The sequence below is a fragment of the Nycticebus coucang genome, chromosome 13, assembly GCF_027406575.1.
Source record: "Nycticebus coucang isolate mNycCou1 chromosome 13, mNycCou1.pri, whole genome shotgun sequence".
NCBI classification, from domain to species: domain Eukaryota; kingdom Metazoa; phylum Chordata; class Mammalia; order Primates; family Lorisidae; genus Nycticebus; species Nycticebus coucang.
This window is the reverse complement of record NC_069792.1, coordinates 13,432,941-13,454,232: the sequence shown is the minus strand read 5'-3', so window position 1 is coordinate 13,454,232 and position 21,292 is coordinate 13,432,941. Positions and strand designations below refer to the sequence as shown.

At 37.7% G+C, this 21,292-nt stretch overlaps 1 protein-coding gene and 1 pseudogene across 3 annotated transcripts in view; both read right to left on the bottom strand.

The window, feature by feature from the left end:
• NKAIN3 (sodium/potassium transporting ATPase interacting 3) overlaps positions 1-21,292 on the bottom strand; it is a 650,435-nt gene that overhangs the window by 175,846 nt on the left and 453,297 nt on the right. The gene's annotated exons all lie outside the window — the stretch shown is intronic.
• Positions 2,784-4,127, bottom strand: LOC128563929 (prostaglandin E synthase 3-like; annotated as a pseudogene). Its single transcript, XR_008373932.1, has one exon. The product of XR_008373932.1 is annotated as a prostaglandin E synthase 3-like (transcript).

Here is a 21,292-nt window from a genome sequence, read left to right as displayed (position 1 = left end):
GGCTGAGAAATTCCATCCATCCTGGGTCCAGCTCTTTTTCTGGGAATGAGATACACAATTTCTGATGAAGTCAGGTACTTTAAAAGTTAGTTTGCACACCTTACAGAAATATCAAACATCAGTAGATTTTTTTTTTCTTTTTAAGAAATGATGTCGAGACTGTCATTTCTTTCTTTCTTTCTTTTTTTTTTTTTTTGCAGTTTTTGGCCGAGGCTGGGTTTGAACCTGCCACCTCCGGCATATGGGGCTGGCGCCCTACCCCTTTGAGCCACAGGCACCACCCGAGACTATCATTTCTTTAAAGGTCTATTTCCTCAGTAAGGGGCAAGGTTTCTAAGGGCAGCCTTTGTCTGAAGAAGGAATAGCAGCACTCAAAGGGAGCAGATGCACCAAGGACCTAGTAAATGAGATTTACAATGCAGAGTTTGCCTAAAATTCTAATCATAGTCTCAGGTTAAAAAAGAATCTCTCTTGGAGCAGCAGGCTACTGGCTGAATTTTTTTCTTTTTTACCTTGAATCAAAGGAGAATTGAAATAGTAGAATGTGCACTTGGAGGAGCTTAATTTTCATTTACCTGCTTAACATTCTCTAATTTCAGGCCAAGCACCAAGTAGCACTACTACAACACTTTAGGCGAGTTACATAAAATTTTAATTTAAATTTAAAAGTCCAGGTAGTTTCTTTACATTTAGAACTGAAGCAGTCTTCAATGAAGTGTTGTGTTATTCGGTATACATTTTAATTCCAGACAGACCTGGCCATGTAGAAGGAACTGGTATTGTATGTAATACATGAATTTTGGAAGGGCAGAAATCATCCCATCTATCTCCTTCTCACGATTTTACACCGTCCCAGAGACCAGCCCATGGTATCACATGGTATTCAGTAAAGATCTATGAGTAAGGAAGGGGCAGGTGCACAGTATATCTGTGGTGTGTCTCAGGTAAGGCTGGACTGACATCACATTGCTCCAAAGAAGCACAGTTAAGTGAAAGGGGGCTGAAGACATACAGCCATCTTTTCTAGCAGGCAAGTTAACATGGAGAAGAATAATTTCCTTTTTCTTCTCAATGCCTCCCCTTTGTCTGGAATGGAAATAGTAGCTTCTTTTGGAGATATCTGACAAATAGAAGCAATTTGCAGTAAGAGGCTATATAGCTTGATGACTTGGGTTGTTACTGTCTTTGGGGGATAGCACATAGAAAAAAAAGACTAGAAAGAGGAAAGAGGGAATAAATGCTGCCATTGTTAGCACAGTCAGTACTGCCTGGGGCTCAGAAGGGAAGAGAATTTTATGAGAACATTCAATAAACCTGGAACCCATGGGTCAGATCCATGCATTATGTACAATTAACATAAGACTGAATTCAAATTACAAGATGATAATTCCCATTGGGAATTTTGGAAGCTATTTAATAATTTATGGTATTTTTTGTTCATTTATTTTACTCATGACCATGAATACTGCTCTCAGATTCATATGGCTGGATTATAATGTACCACACACACTGCCTATTTATGTATTAACATATAGAAGTAAAGGTATTACTGTAATTCAATGTTTATGAATGAAATGTCATCATCTCATCATAAAATACCAGGAATTATGATTGAAAACATTCTGGGCTATTTATATAATGATTCTTAATGCTGAAAAAAAGTTCTGCCTTGGGATATATAAATTACAGCTTCTTATTTTTATAAATACTCATTTGGTCATGATTACACATACAATGAGAAGTTTCAGTTAGTGCCTGCCTCTGAATCGTGATATGAGAATCTTGCATCTAATAGAAATGTATGCAGAAGATTGGAGGACGTGTTAACCAGCCCACAGCACTGGTGTTGGTGATATTTGTGACTCATCTGTCAGTCAAAGTATATGACCAATGGATCATTTGCTAACATTTTGCTGAAAATCAATTAAGAACAAAGCTGGATGATCAGAGTAAAAAACGAAATGAGATCTCAACTATAGGACAAGGATTCATAGGACTAGATTATACTAGAGCTTTTCAAAGCTTCTCATGGGAGATGACAGTCTTGAAGGGTACTTCCTAAGAGAATCTAACCAGGCTTCTAGTGAACACAATGTTAGCAGCAAGAAAAGGGTCCATGTTTAGTGTTTGCTTCTTATGGTTTTATATTGTTAATGAAGTCACAGATTGCAAACATTCTGAAGACCATTCTGTGCCTAATATTTACCGGGGAAACAATCACAATATTCTGATATGTTTGGACATGTGAGAGGGGAATGGCACAACAGTGTCATTTGTCTACTGTCCTTGTCTAGCCTTGGCCAGCAGGACTGAGCTAGCCTATAGTCCACAAGATGCCTACTTTCTTCCACTGATGTGAGTCCTTCTTTACAATGAGAGTTTACTATGAATTCAGCATCCTGCTACACCAAGAAGTGGAACCGGTAAATGGAGAAACTACCACCATTGGCACAGCTATATGTCTCCTCACTCCTTGGACTTTTCCACACCAGAATATAATTTTTCTTTTTGTAGCCTGTCTTGCCCTCTGATTTTGCATTTCTAAAGAGCTGGCATAAATTCATCTTTGTATACATAGAGCCAGACAGACAGTGGGTATGTAATAAATGTTCATTGAATAAATTATTGACTCTTAAATAAAATAACATGTTTACTTTGAAAAAAGTGATCAATTTCGTATGTATTAAAGGGTTAAACATACAATGTAAACTATAAAAGAATCACAGAAAACCAATATGAATATCTTAGGTTAAGAAAGTACTTTTTTTTTTTTTTTGAGTCTTCCAACAGTTTATGAGAAAGTATGTAGACGTTTAAAAAAAATCCCCACTGTCATAAACATAAATTGAGGTTTTCAGCCCTTGGTATAAGCTGAATAAAAAAAGAAAAGAAATAAAAAAATCCAATAGCGTATAAACATTTTTTCACTCATTTGCCATACTGACAGTGCAAATACACATCTGGTCTAAATGTACAGATCCTCAAGCAACAATGTACAGCTTTCTTTGTCCTCCATGCTAAAAGATGTAAAAGCTTAAGGGCCAAACAATACCAAATGTATAGGCTTCAAAAACCATCTAAGTTAGGGCATTCACTAGTTTTACTAAGATACATCTGGAACACTGACAAGTGATCACTTAACATACAATAATGTGAAGTAAATTTTTTAAAAAAATAAACTTTAGTGGAACAATCCTGAAGGATAAACCAGAGGAAAAGCAGGTTACCAGTTTAAGGTGTCAGCCAAGTTGTTTTGGCCACTTTTGAGTCCCTGTTCTAAAAATCTAAATTTAGTTATCTTTCCCTAAGCTGAAAACTTCCTATCATGTCAGTATCTATGTTATGAAGAAAAGGAGACTTTAGGTGAAATGCTTTTATTTATCACAACTGCTGTTATCAATTGCCTAGGACCTCAACAGCTTCGTGGAAGTCTGGGAAATGATCATGCATAAGGTTATTGCCTTAGCTGATTAAAATTGCCCCATACAATGGTACATTTCAATCCTTAAAGAAGCCTTTAAAAAACAAACAGGTTGAAAAATGGGTTAAAGGAGGCAAACACAGCTATCAACTCAGGAATTGTCTCAATTATGAAATCTTGCAGAGAAGTTATTTGTCTTTCTCAAAATCTGGGTGATGACAGTATTTCTTACTCCAGATCTGGCATTTTTTCATCATCACTGTCTTGCAAATCATCATCTGCTCCATCTACTTCTGGTAAATCTACATCCTCATCACCACCCATGTTGTTCATCATCTCAGAGAAACGATCAAAATTAGACATGTCTTCATCTGAATCATCTTCCCAGTCCTTCCAATTATTGGAGTCCCCACTAAGCCCATTAAGCTTTGCCCTTTCTTTTGTGAACCTTGGCCAAGACTGGCCAGATTCTCCTTTTCGTAAACAACATAAAATTGACCTGTCCCTTCTTTTATGCTTGGAATCACTGGGATCAGTGAAAAAGATCAATTTCATTTAAACGTTTAAAATGATCACTTCCTCCAAGACAACTGAACATAAGTTTGGATTTTTCAAAATTTACATTAACATCTTTACTGTCTTCAACTCAAAATTCAACAAAGACATAGTCCCTTCCATGGTACCACTTTGCAGAAGCAGGCTGCATTGGGGACGGGCGAGCAAGTGGGTGGGCTTCTCTGCTGGCTGCTACCAAGGAGTCTACTCTTCTCCAGTGGCGACTCTCCGTGATCCGCGGCCTCTTCTCGCTCGGCTCAGAAGATGGCGACGGCGGCGGGATCGACCTGGGTCCCAGAATGCACCGCGCTGAGCTGCGGTGGCGGGATCGACCTGGGTCCCAGAATGCACCGCGCTGAGCTGCAGCGGCGGGATCCACCTGGGTCCCAGAATGCACCACGCTAAGCTGCTCCTCAGCCGGAGAGAAGAGGATAGTGCAGGAGAAGGGGCAGAGGACGGAGAATGAACTTGCGTGCATGGAACGAGGGGTGGTGAGTGGAAGTACTTTTTAAACACCACCACCACCACCAAAAAAGAAAAAAGCAAAGGAAGAAAACTGATATAAATTTGATTGAATTGGGTTGACGATTGAAAATAGGTATAAATTTGCTTTAGATGACAGGAAATGAGAAGTAAAACGGGGATCGGAATCAAGACTTGACTGCCTTCCAGCCTGCATTCTGCTAAGCTACTTTGAAAAAATAGTGTTGAATGGAGCAATATCCATGTAAAAAACACCATCTTTACACAGATAAATTGGTTTAATCCATTACGAAAAAATGCTACATGAACTAAACAAGATGCATTCAACGTCTTTTAAAAACTCATCACCAAACAATTGGTCTGACAATATTTCTAGGAATATAGTCCATTAACCTGGTGTCCCTTAGGTATGATTTAGAATTCAACTACTAAGGAATTACGTTGTGTTAAATATGTACAGTTTTACAATTCCACAAATAAATAATAATAAATGGTTCTTCTATTTACCACGGCAGTTTTTGCTGGGATTGTTTGACAAGTAGTATGCAATGCTAAGCAAGAAAATTCACCTATGGTTGAGGAGCCTAAGCAATAATCTATAGAAAGTCACATCTGCAAGTAATATATGTTATTTTTAATACCTATAACTTTTGTCACTTGATTCACCATGACAAAGATTTTGGGGGGAATTACTGTCTAGTAAATTTAATTTTTAAATTCTATTTATAAAGCTTATTTTCCTGTACTCATACAGAAATAGACATCTATAGCAAATTAATATAGGTAAATACTTCTTTAATAAAAATCTCAATCTATGTATATATTAGTGTCAGACACTCGAAAAATTAACCAATAGAATTCAAAATTAGCACTTTATTAAATTAGCTGGATAATGATTATTATTTGGCATTGTAAGATACAGTCTTAATTATAATGAAGCAAATAACACACAATAAAACACAACTTTGGTTTTATTAAAATTTTCTTATGATATAATGTTCATCTTATAAAGGCAGAAATCACTATTGATAACAGCAAAGCACGAAGAACAGGGAGACACGTGTAAAATATCACCTTCCACATGTGGGAAGCTTAACACATTGCAGGTAATACTCCAGTGCTTTCAGGAAAACAACTGAGTGGAGTATTTCCAAAATATTTGAAAATATGCTGGGTAGAAAATGAACAGTTTTTCTATAAATAAATGTGACCATTCAGCAATACAAGCCACTGATGACTCACTGAGTTGTGACCTCTTTCTATCCACATTCTGGGTGTAGAACTACTTTCAGCTATAGTCAAGACCCTATTTGCAGTAAAATTCATTGCTACCTCTTGATCAAAAGCTCTTTTGATAAAGTAATTTTTAAAGTAAAATTGAAGCTGTGTTAATGAAGCCACTGATGTAGCCTCCTTCCTAATTTTGGGTATCAGGCGCATCTTCAGTAGCAGGTGCTAATTTTTAGGTAAATTTTGCTTGAGCGTCTTGAAGGATGATTCCTAACAGATGTTATTGTCTGTTTTTTTTTTTTTTTTTCCCCTTGAATTCTAGTTTCTTGGCCAAGGGAGCAACTCTCCCATGTGTCTGTGAGCTCTGATGCCAGTTCTTTAAAATGATATTAATCTCTATACCACAGTTTCATGCACTTTTTAACCTACTTTTAAAATCAAGAACAAAAGGATATAATGGCCCATTAGGAAACATTAAATCCTTATCATTTCGTTAATGTTCTTGCTAATATATGTTCTATAAAGTTGCTCACTTTTATGACTAAGATGTTGGTGTCATGGGTTAATGATCCATACGGCTTGTAATGTCATACATCTGCCTTGAATCCATTATCAGGAAAAGACTAATCTATCTCTCTAGCAGATGAATCAGAAGTCTTGGAAGGGTAAATTAACCCCTGTACTTTACTTTTTCACATACAGTATCATATTTGATTTTCAAAACCATTCCCTAAAGTCAGACAACATGTACTGCTGTTTTTTATTGGTTGGTAGGGCCTGGTGGGGAAGCATAGCGTCGTAGATATCATTGACCGAAAAGGGCTATGGAAGGGGTTCTCTTCTTGTTGGGAATGTGATTGACTGTGCAGTTTCAGGAAGGACACACTGGAAGCAGTGAGGAGGAGGATTTACAACTAGTCAAAATGAGCCTGGGTAACATGGTGTTGCTTTGTAAATTACGAATCAACAGTTCCATGGCAGAGATGGGAGGCAAACTCAGGACGCAGACTTGCTCCTGGTTCCGTGGGCATCCTTGGCACCCCTATGCTAAGGGCTTCTCCATCACACTGACAGCAGACAAGAAAGCTTGTTGCAACTCTGTTCATTTTATGTCCCACCCCTGCTTGGCCCCATTGCCTCAGGGAAGGTGACCCACCATTAGGTCCAGAGTGTCTAAGGGTAAACTTATCATCCTATTTGATGATTGCTTCAGGAATTGGCCTGAAACCCAACTCCTGCTAAGCCCAGATTCAAGGAAATCCAAGGACTGAACAATTTTCTTCACATATAAAAGGATGAAATAATTTCTTTTGGACAGGGTCACAACATAACAAGAAAAACAACAAGTAACATATATCTGGAACTTACAGTGTGACAAACATAGTTTCTAGCACTTGATATATTTTAACTTAACCCTCACCACAACCATGGGGTAAGGAATACCATTGTGCTGAGATACCCAGATAAAGAAACTGAGGTATCCAGATAAAGAAACTGAGGTACCCAGATCTGAAGCCTGAAACTGCTGCAGCCTTCCTGTTTCCAGGCCTAAATTAGCATGGCAAGGCTGTCATTCTCAGTTACACTCTAATGTACGTAGGTCCAGAAAGTTTAAATAACTTGCTTCAATCGACAGGCTGTAAGGAGCAGATCTGGTTTTGCAAGTCACACTGAAGTGGAAAACCACAGACATGGGAAGAACCTGAGTCTTTGATGACGCCGTTGCATCGCCCGACATGGACCTCAGCTCTACTTTTGGACTCTGTGGTGTGTGATGCTCAATGCCCTTAATGTCAGAGCCATTCTGTGTCAGAGTTTCTGTCACCTGCAGCATGAAGTTTCCCAAGTGATTCAAAGGTCATATCGGAGCACCAACTGTGAATGTAGCTACTTGTGTTTAAATTTTGACCTGGTGGTTTGGGGTTTACTTTCTCCCTCTGAGACTCCCTTCTTCATTGGTCAAGCAGTAATGACACCTGTGTGTATTACACACTTGAGGTGAGGACAGAATATGACATACAAGAAGCACTTAGTGCCTCAAGCATAGCTCACATTCGTTAAATAATAGCTACTGTTAATATTATTACCTTGTTATTTTATTTTATTAGCCCTGGGTATTTTTCTAGTCTATAAAATGTAAATAACAATAATTTAAAGGGCTATTACAAAGATTTAGTGTAAATAACCCAGATGAAGTATTTAGAAGATTTTCTGACATTTAGAAAATATCCATAGATATTAGCTATTTTATTTCCTAGTAATTTTAATCAAAATAATATACATATTATGGAAAAGATCAGATAAATACTGAAGACGTATAATCAAAAAGCAGTCACTTTTATTTTTCAGTAGCTATACTACCAAGTTATTTTGCTGATAAAAAAGTGTACATTAAAAATTCTATCATTTTTTCTGTAATGACCTTTTAACAAACACATCTGAATATAAACTTCATATTTTTTATAAATTAAAGCCAATTATAGTCTGTGAAAACTGTTACTTATGAAAGGCCATACATATTGTACAAGCGATCACTCTATTTCTAAAATGAGAAATGGAGATATCTATGGCAAATTATATTGCCTGCTGATCAATAAACTTGTATAGATCAAATATCCAATATAAAAATTAAATATCTAATAGTATACTCTTAAGAAAATAATATACTATCTGTATAAATGGAACTTGATCTATCAAAATCTAGTAGTTTAAGTATAATCTTGGCTGAAAGAGATAATAATAAAAGCAGCCTGATTCTAACTAAAGACATTACAGTTTGTTTTCTAGCTTTCTCAGAAATCCGATGAAATTTATCCAGAAACAATAAACTAAAACTCTATTTGCATTATTAAATTTAGTAATAGAATGAGAGAGTCTATATGTCAAAGTTGTATTTAGTGACTCATAAACCATAGAAATGTTTACTTTAATCTGCACTTGATTTGGAAAATAACAAGTTTTAACCTATAAAAATTCATCTAGTGGACATTCCTACTAATTGAATGATATCCAATTTACAATAGACATGCTGTGTAATAAAATACAACATTAATCTCAATGTTCAGCGCTGACTTTGTGGTTGCTCAAGAAATATTTGTTGAATAAATAAGAAAACAGGAGTAGATAAAATGCTTACCTAAATTTTTAACTTTTTCCAGTATAGATTTTTTAAACTTATGGAGACATCTATGTATTGAATCATTGGTGGAGGAAAGGAACATTTAGTTTTATTAATTCATAAAATGTATAAATCTGTAGTATATGAAGGTACAGTGGTACTATGTTTCAGACATGCTTAAAATATTTCAATGATTCTACAAATATCAATTTAGTGTCTAGTCTGTGTAAGCCATTGTCATATGCTTAAGATTCAAAAATGAAAACCATACCATTTTGGTTTTCTATTAAGATAGGAAATTGAAAACATACAAAAATGATATTAAAGGGATACATGTTAAAGATCTAACCCACAAGTCTGGGGAAAATGGGAGAGGCAAAGGGCACCATTTCTGAAGCTAGAAACAAATGGATGAGTGGGAACTGATGTCCGTAGAGAAAAGTAGGGACAGACCCAGTTTACACCTGTAGAATCACAGAAAGCATCATCCACCTCTGGGAGGGAAGAAAATAGGGTGGCTCTAAACTGAGGCAGCTGGGGTAGAATCAGCTTGCGAACCAGTTAAATCTCTGATGGCTTCTGCTCCTCGCTGCTCCATGCTGCTCCCCCTCAAAAAGCCTGGAGTTGTATTCATTAGAAAGGAAAAACAGAATCTAAAGTTGGGGAATGCTACACACAGTCAGAGATGTATGTACCACAGTGACAGTGTGGGGATTAGTTATGAGATGTGTACTGAATACTGAATATAAAGGCTCTCATCCTTTTCCTCTACTTGAATCTGATTCCCAGATTGCTCTCTTCAAGATAGAGAAATTGGAAGATTCTTTCTTGGGGAATTTATTCTACTACAAAGCAGAAAAGATGAAGACACTAACTCTTGGAATTTCCCAACAAAACATCCATACAGATCAACTTACAATGTAGTTCCTAGTTGAGAAGCCCCATCATGTGTTGGTCAGAGCCAATCAGATTTTTAATCCCTTATCCACCATCATGCACAAAAAGCCAAGGGTGAGAAAACTTTGAGGAAAGGCTCTCAGGATAAAGATCAAAACAAATGAACAGGAAAAAAAGTCAGCAAGTTAAGCGAACATTATGCAGGGAGAAAAAACTTAGGGGATAATGACAATTAAGGTTATGGGGGGGGAGGAAAAGCAGAAAGAGGGATGAAGGGAGGGGGGTGGGGCCTTGGTGTGTGTCACACTTTATGGGGGCAAGACATGATTGCAAGAGGGACTTTACCTAACAATTGCAATCAGTGTGACCTGGCTTATTGTACCCTCAATGAATCCCCAACAACAACAACAAAAAGTAAACAATGTAACCTAAAAAAAAAAAAAAAAAGAAAAAAAGAAAAAACTTAAGGGAAAAAAAGCTACTTGTAACACACAAACTAAAACTCAGTTGCTGTAATGCAGAACACTCAAGTAACAGTAGAGATACTTGAAATTGGAAATATGATGGCACAAATAAATTCTACAGAAGGACTGAAAAACAACATTTTGAGAAATAGTCTTGAATGTAGAGTAAAAAGACAAAGGAATTAGAAGTAGGAGAGAAAAGTAAGAAGCCTTAGAAGAGCAGTCCAGAATACCTAGTGTTTGAGTAGTAAGAATTCCTATGAAAAAGTGGAGGACATAGAACCTGAAGGGGAGAAAATTATCAACAAATAATTGAAGAATTTTTCCAAAAACACAGGTCATGAATTTCCAGAAAGAAAAGCTCTGCTAACTGTCTGGCCTGAGATGCCTTGTATGTAAAAATTCTCCTGTTCCCCAGAAGTTATCACATGTGAGGTTTGGTGGCATCTCCTAACGGATCTTCTGGTCAATCCATCAAATCAGACATGACTCAGGGTCTCTGTCTGGTTTGTCTTCTCATTACACTCTCTCTGTTCCTTAAAATATAAAAAACTAAATTATGTAACTCTGGGTCATAATTTAGTTGAAAAATAATGAAGCAATATAAGAAATATCCCTAAACAATATCATATTATTTAAAAAGCATATTTTAAAAAGCATTATTTATTCATAATATAATATTTACACAACTTTTAAGAAATTCATCATCCCTATCAAAGTATGATGTACCTTCGTGGTTATTAACTTCCATAAAAAAGATGTTTCATGCTTCCAAATTGTGCTAGGTATTGTCAATGAAAAACTGGATGAGTCTTAGAATCTTTCTTCTATTTGACTGGATCATTGTTCTCAGTAGCGAATGAGCCATACAGTAAGTTCTTAGGAATGTTCAGACACTTTGGCCTTGAATTTAAAGTAAAATGTCCTAAACAAAGCCTAAAAAAAGAGCAGCAAGGACAGCTAGTGTTTAGCTTCCTAGATTCCTTCCATTAATCACTATTTACTCAACAATTTCTTAATTGACACCTACTTTTGCAAGTTATGCTAAGACTATACAAAGTCCTCATCTGATGGTGGTTTGAACAGACATGTCTACTTTGGTTACTTCCTCAAACCTCATTAAAATATAAGTTAGAGGTTTAAAAAAAGTGTGTAAGCTTAAAAGAATGAAGCCAAGCTTCAGTCAGGAGATGAGAAGACTCTTCTAAGGCACCTACCCAGATGGAAAGCTAGCCAAGTCCATCACACTACTATGAAGGAAACAGCCAAGGAGGTGTTAAGAGCTTCTGAACGATCTCTCTTCCAACTTTTAAATATAAGGGTTATTAGGCATTTGAATAAAGCCCCTGCTATGGGGGACAGAAGACCACAGCAAACTGTGAGAAACACACAAAGTACTTGGAAAAAACAGACACTGTCATGCTGAAGACATCTCTCTTCAGAAAAATTGGACAGTTTTTACATCAACATTAGACAGAGGAGGGGAAGAGGCAAGATGGCTGACTGAGCCACTTTCAGCAGAGGCTTCCATCCAGAGGGAGAAATAATGGCCATAACCAACCCAATAAAGCAGAATGGGAGCTGAGCTGAGAGAGAGGATTGATAGGTTCGCACCACCCCTGCTGAGGCAAGCTGGGACTCCAAGGAAACAAGTTTCAGGTACAAAAGCCATCCCAAACAGGACTGTAATCCTTCCCCTCATTCCCTCAGGAGAGTGGCTTAAGGTGAGTAGTGAACAGAGGACCTTTTGTTTCACCAAAGTGGAGAGAACAACTGAGGGCTGGGACTCCCTCCACCAAGAGATACCACTGCAAGCCCAGGCAGTCTCTTGCCTGGGACAAAAGTTGAACTAATATTCTCCTTACCTTCCTGAACTTCCAATCCATCCCTCCCCCCTCTCCTGGAGGTCTGGAAGACTACCCCCTTCAGAATCCAGAGAGTCTGGCAGATTTTTACTAGGGTAGCATCTCACGGGCTATGGGGAGTTGTGCTGAAACTATAACTTTAATAGAGGCGGAAAGTCACAAGGGGAGAGAGACTTGTCCCATGTTGGACAGAGCATTGTGTGGACTTGCGCCAGCGACCACTGAGGACCAGAGTGATGCCTGCCGCCATCCCTCCCGCTTCTGCTACCCACGGGGCAGCACCATCCTCCAACTTCCTGGCTACCCGCACAGGTCCTGTAACCCCTGCAGCCTGTGCCTATGGTTGAGGTTCTGCCCTCTGGCTCCCTGCTTGGCTCCTGCACCCACAGCCAGGTCTGCAGCTGCATACTTCAGCTCCCCACCAGGCTGCTGCAACCCATGGCCAGAGGTCAGCGGCTCCTCCCTCTGGGTCCCTGCGCAGCTCCTGCAACCTGCCGCAGGCCTGTGGCTCCTCTCAGCAGCTCCACCCTCAGGCTCCCCACCCAGCTCCTGTGACCTGTGCACAGCAGTACCCCAGACCAGAGCACCACCCCTAACAGTGGCAGTGCCACCCCTGACAGTGGTGGTAGCTCCATGGTCCGTCCCACTGGGGTCAAATTTGGGAGGCACACCTTCCCATTTCTGTGGAACATGTAGGGAACCCGATCTGACCTGCAGGGAGGGGTTCCAGAGGTGGAGTGTGGCCAAGGCAGAGGCATGGTCTCTGAGGGAGGAAAACATACTCCTCCACAGTAACCCCTAGCTGGTTACAGATGCAGATGGAACACTCCCCAGTTTCCAATGATCATCAGAAGGAATCAGGCCTGAACTCCGCCTACAGGTTACACAGTGAGATGGCCAGGTCAGGGAGGCATTGTCCCCTCTTTGACTTAGGTGCAAATACTTGAGTATTAGAGCTGGGTTGCAACCCTGTGCGGTAACCTATGACTGGGGGCGATGGTGATGTAAAGTGGGAAAAGAGGCACCAACCCCTAGAATAATTCTTTTGCTGGATGGGCCTTTCTGACTCCACAGACCACTGGAGTGAGTCACACTTGAGCTGCCAGTGGACAGCTGCTGGAGACTTTTTGAACTCTTCCATTTGATCTAGTTTGTGCTGACCAGGACAATTGGTTTGGAACTCTTGATTTGGGCCAAACACTCGAGGACTCTCCAAGGTTATACCCTGATTGTGTTGTAGAAGGAGGGTCTGATTCTCCTCTCCCCGTTATTGCCAGTGGGGGGCAGGGTGTCTTAATTGCTTGTATTTCTCCATAGCTGAAATTTCAACCCAACGTCACTGATCCACTAGGATTGGTAAGAGTCTAGCTAACTACAAGACAGACCCACCTAGGCCCATCATACCAAGTGGGTGCCCAGAGTCTCAGGCTATAGTACTGAACAGGACTTTGGGAAAGCTGTAGGGGAAAAGCCACAGCCACCAGTCCCAGCACTCTAGTAAAGGGCTGATTAATTACATCTCCAGGAGCCCTCAATTTAACTCCACCTTACCAGACTCACTAAACAAATGGTGAAAAATAACTATGGGGCAGAATCAGTGGGAAAACTCAGGCGACATGAATAATCAGAGTAGATCAACTCCCCCAAGGTACAGGAAGGAGATGCAACAGAAGATTCCATTCATAAACAAATGGCTGAGAAGTCATAAATTGAGTTAAGAATTTGGATAGCAAATAAGATTAACAGAATTGAAGTAAAATTGGAAGTAAAAGTTCAAGGAGTAATTCAAAAGTTGTCTGAAGAATTCAATGAATTCAAAGATAAAATCATCAAGGATTTTGACAAATTGAGGCAAGAATTTGCATTCCTCAAAGACCTAAGAAATACAGTAGAAGCCCTCAGTAATAGGATGGAGCAGGCAGAAGGAAGGATCTCAGACATTGAAGACAAAGCTTTTGAACACTCCCAAATGCTCACAGACAAAGAGAAACGGAGAGCAAAGATAGATCATTTCCTGAGAAAGTTGTGGGACCACTTCAAAAAAGCAAACATTTGCCTTATTGGAATTCCTGAAGGTGATGAGAATGATCTGAAAGGCACAGTTGCTCTAGTTTAAGAGATTTTAGTGGAAAACTTTCCAAACATGGCAAGAGATACTGAAATTCAGATAGCAGTTTCAGAACCCCAGCACTACTCAATCCAAATAAAGCATCCCCTAGACACATTGTAATTAACTTTGCCAAAGTTAATATGAAAGAGAAAATCCTGCAAGCAGCTAGACATAAGAAAACCATAGACTACAAAGAGGGAGAATATTAGAATGACTGCAGATGTCTTTGCTGAAACTTTTCAAGCAAAAAGAAGACAGTCATCAACCTTCAATCTCCGAAAACAAAAGAACTTTCAGCCCAGGATCCTGTATCCAGCTAAAGTGAGTTTCATATATAATGGAGAAGTCAAATCCTTTAATGACATTCACACGTTGAAGAAATTTGCCATAACTAAACCAGCTCTTGAAGATATTCTCAGACCCATCCTCCATAATGACCACCACAATGCTTTACTACCAAAGTAAACTCACTCAGAAATTATTAATCAAACCCCAACTTCCACAGTGGCAAAGGATTAAAAATGTCTACTGGTCTTCTGAAAAACTTGACACCGAAAATACCATCAGGCTTAACAATACTCTCATTAACAGGAATGGCTTAAATTGTCCACTAAAGAGGCACAGGTTGGCTGACTGGATACTAAAACTCAGGCCAGATATCTGCTGCATATAAGAATCTCATCTTACCTTAAAGGATAAATATAGACTCAGGGTGAAGGGATGGACATCTACCCTGTTTCCCTGAAAATAAGACCTACTTACAGGAAAGATAAGAAGTCCCCTGAAAATAAGACCTAGCGCATCTTTGGGAGCACACCTTAAAATAAGACACTGTCTTATTTTTGGGGAAACAGGGTATATTCCAGGCAAATGGAAAATGGAAAAAAGCAGGGGTTGCAATTTTATTTGCACATACAATAGGCTTTAAACCAACAAAAGTAAGGAAAGACAAGGATGGTCACTTCATATTTGTTAAGGGAAACATTCAACATGATGAGATATCAATTATTAACATTTATGCACCCAATTAAATCCTTCTAAATTTATAAGTGAGACCCTAACAGACATGAACAATTTAATGTCTTCCAGCACCATAATAGCTGGAGATTTTAACACCACTCTAGCAATGTTGAATAGATCCTCCAAGAAGAAACTAAGCAAAGAAATTTTGAACTTAAATTTCACTATACAACAATTGAATTTAATAGACATCCACAGAACATTTCATGCTAACAAAACTGAGTACGTATTCTTCTAATCAGCCCATGGAACATCCTCCAAAATTGATCACATCTTAGGTCATAAGTCTAATCTCAGCAAATTTAAAATAATCAAAATTATTCCTTGTATTTTCTCAGATCATCACGGAATAAAAGTTGAACTCACAAATAACAGGAATCTGCATACTCACACAAAGACATGGAAACTAAATGACCTTATGCTGAAAGATAGCTAGGTCAAAGATGCGATTAAGAAGGAAATTACAAACTTTTTGGAATAGAATGATAATGAAGACACGAATTATCAGAACCTCTGGGATACTGCAAAGGTAGTCCTAAGAGGGAAATATAGTGCTGCAAGCCTTCCTTAAGAGAATGGAAAGATAGGAAGTCAACAACTTAATGTGACATCTCAAGCAACTGGAAAAGGAAGAACACTCCAACCCCAAACCTAGCAGAAGAAAAGAAATAACCAAAATTAGGGCAGAATTAAATAAATTTGAAAACAAAAGAATTATTCAAAAAATCAATGAATCAAAAAGTTGATTCTTTGAAAAGTTTAACAAAATTGATAATCCCTTGGCTAGCCTAACCAGAAATAGAAAATTAAAATCCATAATTTCATCAATCAGAAATGACAGAAGTGAAATAATAACAGATGCCTCAGAAATGGAAAAAAATTCTCAATGAATACTACAAAAAACTCTATTCTTAGAAATATGAAAATCTGAAAGAAATTGACCAATACTGGGAAGCATGCCACCTTCCTAGACTTACTCAGAAAGAATTAGAAATATTGAACAGACCTATATCCAGTACTGAAATAGCATCAACTATATGAAATCTCCCAAAAAAGAAGAGTCCGGGACCAGACGGCTTCACATTGGAATTCTACCAAACCTTTAAAGAGGAACTAGTACTTATATTACATAACCTTTTCCAAACATAGAAGAAGAAAGAATACTTTCCAAAACATTCAGTGAAGCAAATATCACCCTGATCCCCAAATCAGGAAAAGACCCAACAAGAAAAGAAAATTATAGACCAATATCTTTAATGAATATAGATGCAAAAATATTCAATAAGATCCTAGCAAACAGAATCCAGGAACATATCAAACAAATTATACACCATAACCAAGTTGGTTTTATCCCAGGGTCTCAAGGAAGGTGCAATATATGTAAATCTATAAATATAATACATCAAATAAACAAAATAGAAAACAAAGACCATATGATTCTCTCAATTGGTGAAGAAAAGGTTTTGGTAATATTCAACATTCTTTTATGATCAGACACTTAAGAAAATTGGTATAGAGGGACATTTCTTTCTTTCTTTCTTTTTTTTTTTTTTGAGACAGAGTCTCACTTTGTCACCCTTGGTAGAGTGCCATGGCGTCACAGCTCCCAGCAACCTCCAACTCCTAGGCTTAGGTGATTCTCTTGCCTCAGCCTCCAGAGTAGTTGGGAATACAGGTGGCTGCCACAACACCCAGCTATTTTTTGTTTCAGTTTGGCCTGGGCTAGGGCTAGGTTTGAACCCACCACCCTCAGTTTATGGGGCTGGCATCTTACCCATGAGCCAGAGGCGTCGCCCTAGAGGGACATTTCTTTTTTTTTTTTTTTTTTTTTTTTACAATAAGCCAGGTTGCACTGATTGCAATTATTAGGTAAAGTCCCTCTTGCAATCATGTCTTGCCCCCATAAAGTGTGACACACACCAAGGCCCCACCCCCCTCCCTCCGTCCCTCTTTCTGCTTTAATTTTTTTTTTTTTTTATTGTTGGGGATTCATTGAGGGTACAATAAGCCAGGTTACACTGATTAAAGGGACATTTCTTAAACTGATAGAGGCCATCTACAGCAAACTCACAGCCAATATTATATTGAATGGAGTTAAATTGAAATCATTTTCACTCAGATCAGGAACCAGGCAAGGTTGCCCATTGTCTCCAATGCTTTTCAACATTGTAATGGAAGTCTTAGCCATCACAATCGGGCAAGAGAAAGCAATCAAGGGCATCCAAATAATAACAGAGGAGATCAAACTTTCAATCTTTGCAGATGATATGATTGTTTATCTGGAAAACACCAGGGATTCAACTACAAACCTCTTTGAAGTGATCAAGGAATACAGCAGCGTCTCAGGTTACAAAATCAATACTCACAAATCAGTAGCCTTTATATACACCAATAATAGTCAAGCTGAAAAACAGTCAAGGACTCTATTCCCTTTACAGTTGTGACAAAGAAGATGAAATATTTGGGAGTTTACCTAACAAAGGACATGAAAGATCTCTATAAAGAGAATTATGAGACTCTGAGAAAAGAAATAGCTGAAGATGTTGACAAATGGAAAAACATACCATGCTCATGATTGGAAAGAATAAACATTGTTAAAGTGTTCATACTACCCAAAGCAATATACAATTTTAATGCAATCCCTATTAAAGTAGCACTGTCATACTTTAAAGAGCTCAAAAAAAATAATACTTCATTTTATATGGAATCAGATGAAACCTCGAATAGCCAAGACATTACTCAGAAATAAAAACAAATCAGGAGAAATCATGTCACCAGACCTCAGACTATACTATAAGTCGACAGTGATCAAAATAGCATGGTGCTGGCATAAAAATAGAGAGATAGATGTATGGAACAGAATTGAGAACTAAGAGATAAAGCCAGCTACTTACCATCATTTGATCTTCGATAAGCCAATCAAAAACATTCAGTGGGGAAAAGACTCCCTATTTAACAAACGGTGCTGGGTGAACTGGCTGGTCACCTGTAGAAGTCTAAAACTGGACTCACATCTTTCACAATTAACAAAGATAGACTCTCACTGGATAAAAGATTTAAATTTAAGACATGAAACTATAAAAATACCAGAAGAAAGTGCAGGGAAAACACTTGAAAAAATCAGCGTGGGAGAATATTTTATGAGGAGGACTCCCCCCAACCCGGGCAATTGAAGCAACATCAAAAATACATTACGGGGATCTGATCTAACTAAAAAGCTTCTGCACATCCAAGAACACAGTACATAAAGCAAGCAGACAGCCCTCAAAAATGGCAGAAGATATTTGCAGGTTATGTCTCTGAAAAACGTTTAAAAACCAGAATCCACAGAGAACTCAAATGTATGAGCAAGAAAAGAACAAGTGATCCCATCTCAGGGTGGGCAAGGGACTTGAAGAGAAACTTCTCTGAAGAAGACAGGCACATGGCCTACAAACCCATGAAAAAATGCTTATCATCCTTAATCATCAGAGAAATGCAAACAAAACCATTTTGAGATATCATGTAACTCCAGTTAGATTAGTCTGCATCACAGAATCCCAAAACCAGAGATGTTGGTGTGGACGTGGAGAAAAGGGAACACGTCTGTACTGCTGGTGGGAATGCAAACTCATACGTTCCTTTTGGAAAGATGTTTGGAGATTACTTAGGGATCTAAAAACAGACCTGCTATTTGATCCTTCAATTCCTCTACTAGGTACACATCCAGAAGACCAAAAATCACTTTATAACAAAGATATTTTCACCAGAATATTTATTGCAGCCCGATTCATAATTTCTAAGTCATGGAAGAAGCCCAAGTGCCCATCGACCCATGAATGGATTAATAAGTTGTGGTATCTGTATACCATGGAATATTATGCAGCCTTAAAAAAGATGGAGACTTTACCTTTTTTATGTTTACGTGGATGGAGCTGGAATGCATTCTTCTTAGCAAAGTTACTCAAGAATGGAATAAAAAGTTTCCGATCTACTCAGCCCTACTTTGAAACTAATATATAAGCACCCACACCTCCATAATGAAAGCTATAATCAACTACATCCCAAGATGAATGAGAAAGAGGAAGGGGAGGAGAGCAGGGGGCAGAGGATGGGTGGAGGAAGGGTAATTGGTGGGACCACACCTATGGTACATTTTACAAGGGTACATGTTAAATCTACTAAATATAGAATATAAATGTCTTAACACAATATCTAAGAAAATGCAGTGAAAGCTATGTTAACCAGTTTGATGAAAGTATTTCAAATTGTATATAAAACCAGCACATTGTACCCCATAATTGCATTAATGTACACAGCTATGATTTAATACAAAAAAAAAAAAAACTTTGGACAGAAAATATTTTACCACATAAGCAAGATTAAAATTTTAATAAAAAACAAAATTTAGGCTAAAAGTGATGTTTTGAGACTGATAAATATCACAGTGCAAATAAAAAGATCATTTAAAAATATTACAAATCAAAGTTAATGAAATCTTCCATATATATATATATTATTATTTTTTTTTTTTGTGCAGTTTTTGGCCAGGGCTGGTTTTGAACCCACCACCTCCTATATATGGGGCCAGTGCCCTACTCCTTTGAGCCACAGGTGCTGCCCATAAAATATATTTTTTAATTGAAATATATAAGATAATAGAAAAGATAAGAAAAATAAGATATATAAGATAATATATAAGATATTATCTTTTCTATATAAGATAATAGAAAAGATAAGAAAATAGAAAAGATAAGAAAATTAGATATCCAATCAGGGAAGAACTAGTGTTCCTGAAATAGAGAAGAAAGGAAAGAAATGGCAAATGAGTAGTAAAATAACTTAAGATCATTTCTCAAAGGATGAACGTGACTTTCCATATTGAAAAAGTCCACCGAGTCGGGTACAGAGCATGGAAATGCACTGCTGTCAGATCAGATCATCCAGAAATTTCAGGACATATGAATAAAGAGAAGGTGCTACAAACTTTCAGGGTAAGGAAACCAGTCACAAACAAAAGACTGGGATATAAAACGGCTTTGGTTGTCTCATCAGGGATATTAACCACTGAACAAGATGGAGAGAATATAAAGAAAAAAAAAATTTCCGCCTAGAATTTTATACCCAGAAGAGTAGATCAAGCACAAAGTTTGAATAAAAAAATATGTCAAACATGAAAATTTCAAGAATTTTACTTCGTGGGCAAGTCAAGATTGTGCTATACTCAGTAAGAGAAGAAAATCAAGAGAGAGGGAGACCTAGATTTCAGACAGCTGGATATTTAGCACAGAGGAGAAGCAGAGGAAATCCCCGAGGAAAACTCTGCCTCATTTGAGGATAGAGTGCACAACAAATGAAATTGAGAACTAATTTCTAATTAACTAATTGATAAAATTGGTTGGACAGCTGATATATCCAAAAACAGTATTTTGAAATGGTATTTAGAAATGTGGGGGCCACTGGAGGGTAAATACAAGCCAAGTAAAGATAGTCAGAAACTCCCAAGACATTTAAAATGTTGTTCATGAAAGAGAAAATAACCAAATTTTACAACATATCTCAGATGTAAATATCATTTTCATAGCATGATAAAATAAGCATTGAATAGAAAAATAAGATAAAGCAAAACCAAGTATAAAAAAAATTCACGTTGCTAATTTGCAAAACTATGTGTTGAACCTATCTTTAAACGATTCCCTTGCCGAAGTGGTCTGTTGATCTGAAAAACCCAAATTAGAAAATGATACTGTTAAAATGAAAATAAGCATTTACTTCAAAGAATACTTAGTGAAAGATGACCAAAAACAATGGATATCATGAAATTAAGCAATTGTATAACTTAGTTAACTGTGGTTTTAAGCAATATATTTTTAATAAATTAAAGTAATGAATGTACACACTGTTTGCAGGGTACAGGCAATTAGATTTATTAGCACTGATATGGAACAATACTCCTGTTTCCCTGCCCCCACCCATAATAAGCTCCTTTCGAATATTTTACTCTAATGGTGTTTATTCCCATGACGCTACTGAATAAAAGGAATGAGATATTGCTGCAAATGGAGGCAGTCATTAATGTTGACAATTTGATTCAGTACAGCATAATCCCCTGTGCTTTTTATTTTTAATTTTTCTATGATTATATACATA